A 6312-nucleotide genomic window follows, 5' to 3' on the forward strand; every position below is an offset into this window, starting at 1 on the left:
CTGCACTTTGTTAGGATATATAACAAATTGGACCAAGCTATATTTCTAACAAAGACAAATCATATTTTCTTTTAGATTTTCCAGAACAAAAATTTCAAAAGACATTCAAAAGAATTTGAAATAAGATTTAAATTTGATTCTACAGATTTTTTTAAATTTTAATCATAATAAATTTAAAAAAATATTTCACAAATATTCTTCGTCAAAAAAACTGATGCTAAAATGAAGAATTAAATTAAAATGTATTTATTATTCTTTACAATAATAATAAAAAAAAAAAACTTGAACATTGATTTAAATTGTCAGGAAAGAAGAGGAAGGAATTTAAAAGATGTGTTTAAAAATACTAAAATGATTTTTAAGGTTGTATTTTTTCTCTAAAATTGTGTTTCTGAAAGTAATAAGAAGCAAAGTAAAAAAAATAAATGAATTTTAAAAGTCTTTAAAATACTTTCTTGGATTTTCAAATTCTATTTGAGTTTGGTCTCTCTTAGAATTAAAAATGTCGAGCAAAGCGAGACCAGCTTGCTAGTAAATAAATACAATTTAAAAAATTGAGGCAGCTCACTGGTAAGTGCTGTTATTTGAGCTATTATTTTAACAGGCCAGCGGCGGACTCATCTGGTCCTTAGGTGCTGCCTGGTGCCCGCGGGCACCGCGTTGGTGACCCCTGCACTACACCATTCCGTACGATTCTTGGGTTAGGTAGCAATTCGATTCGGATTCAAAACGATTCAAGACCTATACTTTTTTAAAATAACATTGGATATATAAACAGCTCAATATTACTTAAAACGAAGCTGGTTTTGTTTATTGAAATGCTTCCCAAACATTTAAAGTCAAACACAAATAGGGCAACACAGGAAGTATCCAACACTTCTTATTTCTAAAGTTATTTGTACGGTATATATCTACACCAGGGGTCGGCAACCCAAAACGGTTACAGAGCCATATTAGACCAAAAAACAAAACAAAACCTTGTATAAGTCTTATAATGAAGGCTCCTAGTCTGTGGAACGCTCTCCCTGACCACCTGAAGACACCACAGACTGTGGATGGTTTTAAAAAAGGCTTAAAAACCCTTCTTTTTAAAAAAGCCTTTTTTTTTTTTTTTAGATATATGCATACTAGTTCTAGCTATTAGGCTCTTCTAGTTTTTATTTCTATTCTCTTTTATTTTATTTTTTTAATACACGGTAGCACTTTAAGGTTGTTTGTTCAATGTAAAGTGCCTTTTTTACAAATAAAATCTATTATTATTAAGTGATGTAAATTTCTATCTTAGCTATAATAGCCTACTATCAAAATGACTTTAAAAGTCTTATATAAGTGTTATAATGAAAGCAACACATGATGTGAATGTCTATATTAGCTATCACAACCTACTACAAAACCTGTTTCCATATGAGTTGGAAAATTGTGTTAGATGTAAATATAAACAGAATACAATGATTTGCAAATCATTTTCAACCCATATTCAGTTGAATATGCTACAAAGACAACATATTTGATGTTCAAACTCATAAACTTTTTTTTTTGTTGCAAATAATAATTAACTTAGTATTTCATGGCTGCAACACATGCAAAAGTAGTTGGGAAAGGGCATGTTCACCACTGTGTTACATCACCTTTTCTTTTAACAACACTCAATAAACGTTTAGGAACTGAGGAAACTAATTGTTGAAGCTTTGAAAGTGGAATTCTTTCCCATTCTTGTTTTATAAATAAATAAATAAATGGGTTGTACTTGTATAGCGCTTTTCTACCTTCAAGGTACTCAAAGCGCTTTGACACTACTTCCACATTTACCCATTCACACACACATTCACACACTGATGGAGGGAGCTGCCATGCAAGGCGCCAACCAGCACCCATCAGGAGCAAGGGTGAAGTGTCTTGCTCAGGACACAACGGACGTGACGAGGTTGGTACTAGGTGGGATTTGAACCAGTGACCCTCGGGTTGCGCACGGCCACTCTTCCACTGCGCCACGCCGTTATGTAGAGCTTCAGTCCTTCAACAGTCCGAGGTCTCCGCTGTTGTATTTTATGCTTCATAATGCGCCACACATTTTCCATGGGAGAAAGGTCTGGACTGCAGGCGGGCCAGGAAAGTACCTGCACTCTTTTTTTTTACGAAGCCACGCTGTTGTAACACTTGTCTTGCTGAAATAAGCAGGGGCGTCCATGAAAACGTTGCTTGGATGAAAACATATGTTGCTCCAAAACCTGTATGGACCTTTCAGCATTAATGGTGCCTTCACAGATGTGTAAGTTACCCATGCCTTGGGCACTAATGCACCCCCATACTATCACACATGCTGGCTTTTCAACTTTGCGCCTATAACAATCCGGATGGTTATTTTCCTCTTTGTTCTGGAGGACACCACATCCTCTGTTTCCAAATATAATTTGAAATGTGGACTCGTCAGACCACAGAACACTTTTCATCAGTCCATCTTAGGTGAGCTCGGGCCCAGCCAAGCCGGCGAAGTTTCAGGATATTGTTGATAAATGGGTTTGGCTTTGAGTAGTAGAGTTTTAACTTGCACTTACAGATGTAGCGACCAACTGTAGTTACTGACAGTGGTTTTATGAAGTGTTCCTGAGCCCATGTGGTGATATCCTTTCCACACTGATGTCGGTTTTCGATGCAGTACCGCCTGAGGGATCAAAAGTCCGTAATATCATCGCTTACGTGCAGTGATTTCTCCAGATTCTCTAAACTTTTTGATGATTTTACGGACCGTAGATGGTAAAATTTCTTGCAATAGCTAGTTGAAAAATGTTGTCCTAAAACTGTTCGACAATTTGCTTACAAAGTGGTGACCCTCGCCCCATCCTTGTTTGTGAATTACTTGGCATTTTTTGGGAAGCTGTTTTTATACCCAATCATGGCACCCACCTGTTCCCAATTAGCCTGCACACCTGTGGGATGTTCCAAATAAGTGTTTGATGAGCATTCCTCAACTTTAACAGTATATATTGCCACCTTTCCCAACTTCTTCGTCACGTGTTGCTGGCATCAAATTGTAAAGTTAATGATTTGCATAAAAAAAAAATATATATTTATCAGTTTGAACATCAAATATGTTGTCTTTGTAGCATATTCAACTGAATATGGGTTGAAAAGGATTTGCAAATCATTGTATTCTGTTTATATTTACATCTAACACAATTTCCCAACTCATATGGAAACGGGGTTTATATATATATATATATATATATATATATATATATATATACATACATACATACATATATATATATATATATATATATATATATATATGTATATAAGCTGGCGACCATTTGAGACGTACCACGCCTCTTGCCCCAAATCAGCTGGTATAGGCTGCAAGCTGTATAGAACATAGAATATAGGACAAGCGGTATAAAGAATGGACGGATGCCCACAATTATAATGGGCAGTTGGACACCGACCTTTGTGTCAAAAATGAACAGCAGATTCAGTAAAACACCAACTTCTTATCTCAAATGTCAATGCAGCCAGGCTGAAAATGTAACATCTCAGAAAATGCCTGCAGATTTTTAAAACATTTTTTAAGTTGACCTAAATATTCAAGAATGGCAACAATTCCTCAAATAAGACAACAAATTTTAACCGTCAAATATCGTTGTTTTCAAAACTAGGAGACCGCATCCAGGCCTTCGAGTGAGGATGAGGCAGCAGCTGGGGAGTGGGAGTACTTTGTTGTCATTTCCGTTACATGCATGATATTGACTGTCCTGATCGAATTACTGCCTTCAACCAATTATGGCCAACTGCTGTCAAGGCTGCCCTTCCACACTCAATCCCCTTGAGGAGGCTCCCACATGCTGATCTAATAATGAAAGCATCTCCACCTGCTTCTCACACACAATTGCATCATGTCGTCAAATGAATGGATGTGAGGAACACACAGACATTATATCTCTGTTATTATACACGCTTTCAACAAATGGGGAAACTTTGGAGTCCATTAGAGCATCAATGACCAGGGAACCACTAATAATGGCCCATTTGTAGACCACACACACACACACACACACACACACACACACACACACACACACACACACACACACACACACACACACACACACACACACACACACACACACACACACACACACACACACACACACACACACACACACACACACACACACACACACTTGTATTACTCACCTTCCTGAGACCTGAGAAAAATGCCTTCCTCTTTAGGACCAGCCTTTCTAAATATACAAAGAAGTGTATTTACAACATTAATGACGTATACATACTATGCAAATTTAAAAAAGCTTGTTGTGAGAAATAAGTTGGAATTTCCCAAGAGAAAGGTCACAATTTCACGAGAAAAAACTTGGAATTTCGGCAGTGTTATAATAAAACTCGTCATTTTACTCAACGCGAGTCAAAATGTTACGTGAAAAACTGAACATTTGTGCAATATAATGAGAAAAGTTGCAATTTTACTCAATAACTTATGTTCACTGAAGGGAGTTGACGACACAGACACAAAGGGGAAGGCGCTATGATTTATTTTATATATATATATATATATATATATATATATATATATATGTATTTGTGGGAATCACAAGACTACTTCATCTCTACAGAACTGTTTCATGAGGGGTTCCCTCAATCATCAGGGAAAAATCTCCTGATGATTGAGAGAACCCCTCATGAAAGACTTCTGTAGAGATGAAGTAGTCTTGTGATTTTCCCCACACATACATATTGCGCTCTACCACGGTATCGAGCGCTATTCTCTGGATAATCCAATCAAGATATATATATATATATATATATATATATATATATATATATATATATCCATCCATCCATTTTCTACCGCTTATTCCCTTTCGGGGTCGCGGGGGGCGCTGGCGCCTATCTCAGCTACAATCGGGCGGAAGGCGGGGTACACCCTGGATAAGTCGCCACCTCATCGCAGGGCCAACACAGATAGACAGACAACATTCACACTCACATTCACACCCTCGGGCCAGTTTAGTGTTGCCAATCAATCTATCCCCAGGTGCATGTCTTTGGAAGTGGGAGGAAGCCGGAGTACCCGGAGGGAACCCACGCATTCACGGGGAGAACATGCAAACTCCACACAGAAAGATCCCGAGCCTGGATTTGAACCCAGGACTGCAGGAACTTCGTATTGTGAGGCAGACGCACTAACCCCTCTGCCACCGTGAAGCCCTATATATATATATATATATATATATATATATATATATATATATATATATATATATATATATATATATATATATATATATATATATATATATATATATGTATATATTTATATATATATATAAAATAATCAAACAATACTAACCAAATGAACTATAGAATGGTGTGTGTGTGCCAAAATCCAAGAGAGTGTGTGTGAGGCTATGTGTGGTTAGCTGTCGTGTGTGTTACCGAGTGTTGTGACCTATAACTGTCACAATTTTACAAGAAAAGCTTAACATTTCGGCAATTTTTTTTTAAAAGAGTCGTAATTTTACTCGACAAGTATCAATTTTATAAGAAAACTTTCAAATTGTGACGTCTGGCTGGCATTGTGGCGATGCGGATTGCGTTCTCTCAAAGATGCAGTCGAATAAGACACAGCGTGAAGGTAAGAATGATGATTTATTAAACTACAAAACAGACTAGGAACAGAAAACTTGCACAAAAGGCACTAGAGACAAAAACTAAAAGAACTAGCATGTGAGCTAGAAAGAACAAAGGACGCTAGCATGTGAGCTAGGGAAGTAAACACAACGGAGGGATAGCGTGGAAGCTAACGAGTTCAAAAGGTACTTTACCACGAATGGGGATAGCGACGTCGCCTGTTGCATGGAAAGCAAATTTACACTGCGAGGCCGAAAGACAAACAAAGGCAGGCTTAAATAGGGAGGATAATGAAAGGCAGGTGCGCGTGAAAGACAAAAAGCAGGTGACAAAAATGCGTTACTATGGGAACGGAACAAAACAGGAAGTGCCACCAGGAACTAAGGAAGACAAATACTAGACATAATGTGATGCAAAACAGGAACAAAAACAGAATACGACATGATCCAAAGGAGCGAATCATGACACAAATGTTGGCAATATTATAATAATAATCGGAATTTTACATGGCAGAATTAGGACTAAAGTCATCATTTTACTCAAAAAATGTTCGCTATTATACAAGAACAACAACATAATTGGCAATATTGTGATACAAGTCAGAGTTTTATACGACAAATGTCACCATTTTGCATTAAAAAGTAATAATTTTAATTAAAGTAAAAATTT

Source organism: Nerophis ophidion, linkage group LG05, assembly GCF_033978795.1.
Source record: "Nerophis ophidion isolate RoL-2023_Sa linkage group LG05, RoL_Noph_v1.0, whole genome shotgun sequence".
Taxonomy (NCBI): Eukaryota; Metazoa; Chordata; class Actinopteri; order Syngnathiformes; family Syngnathidae; genus Nerophis; species Nerophis ophidion.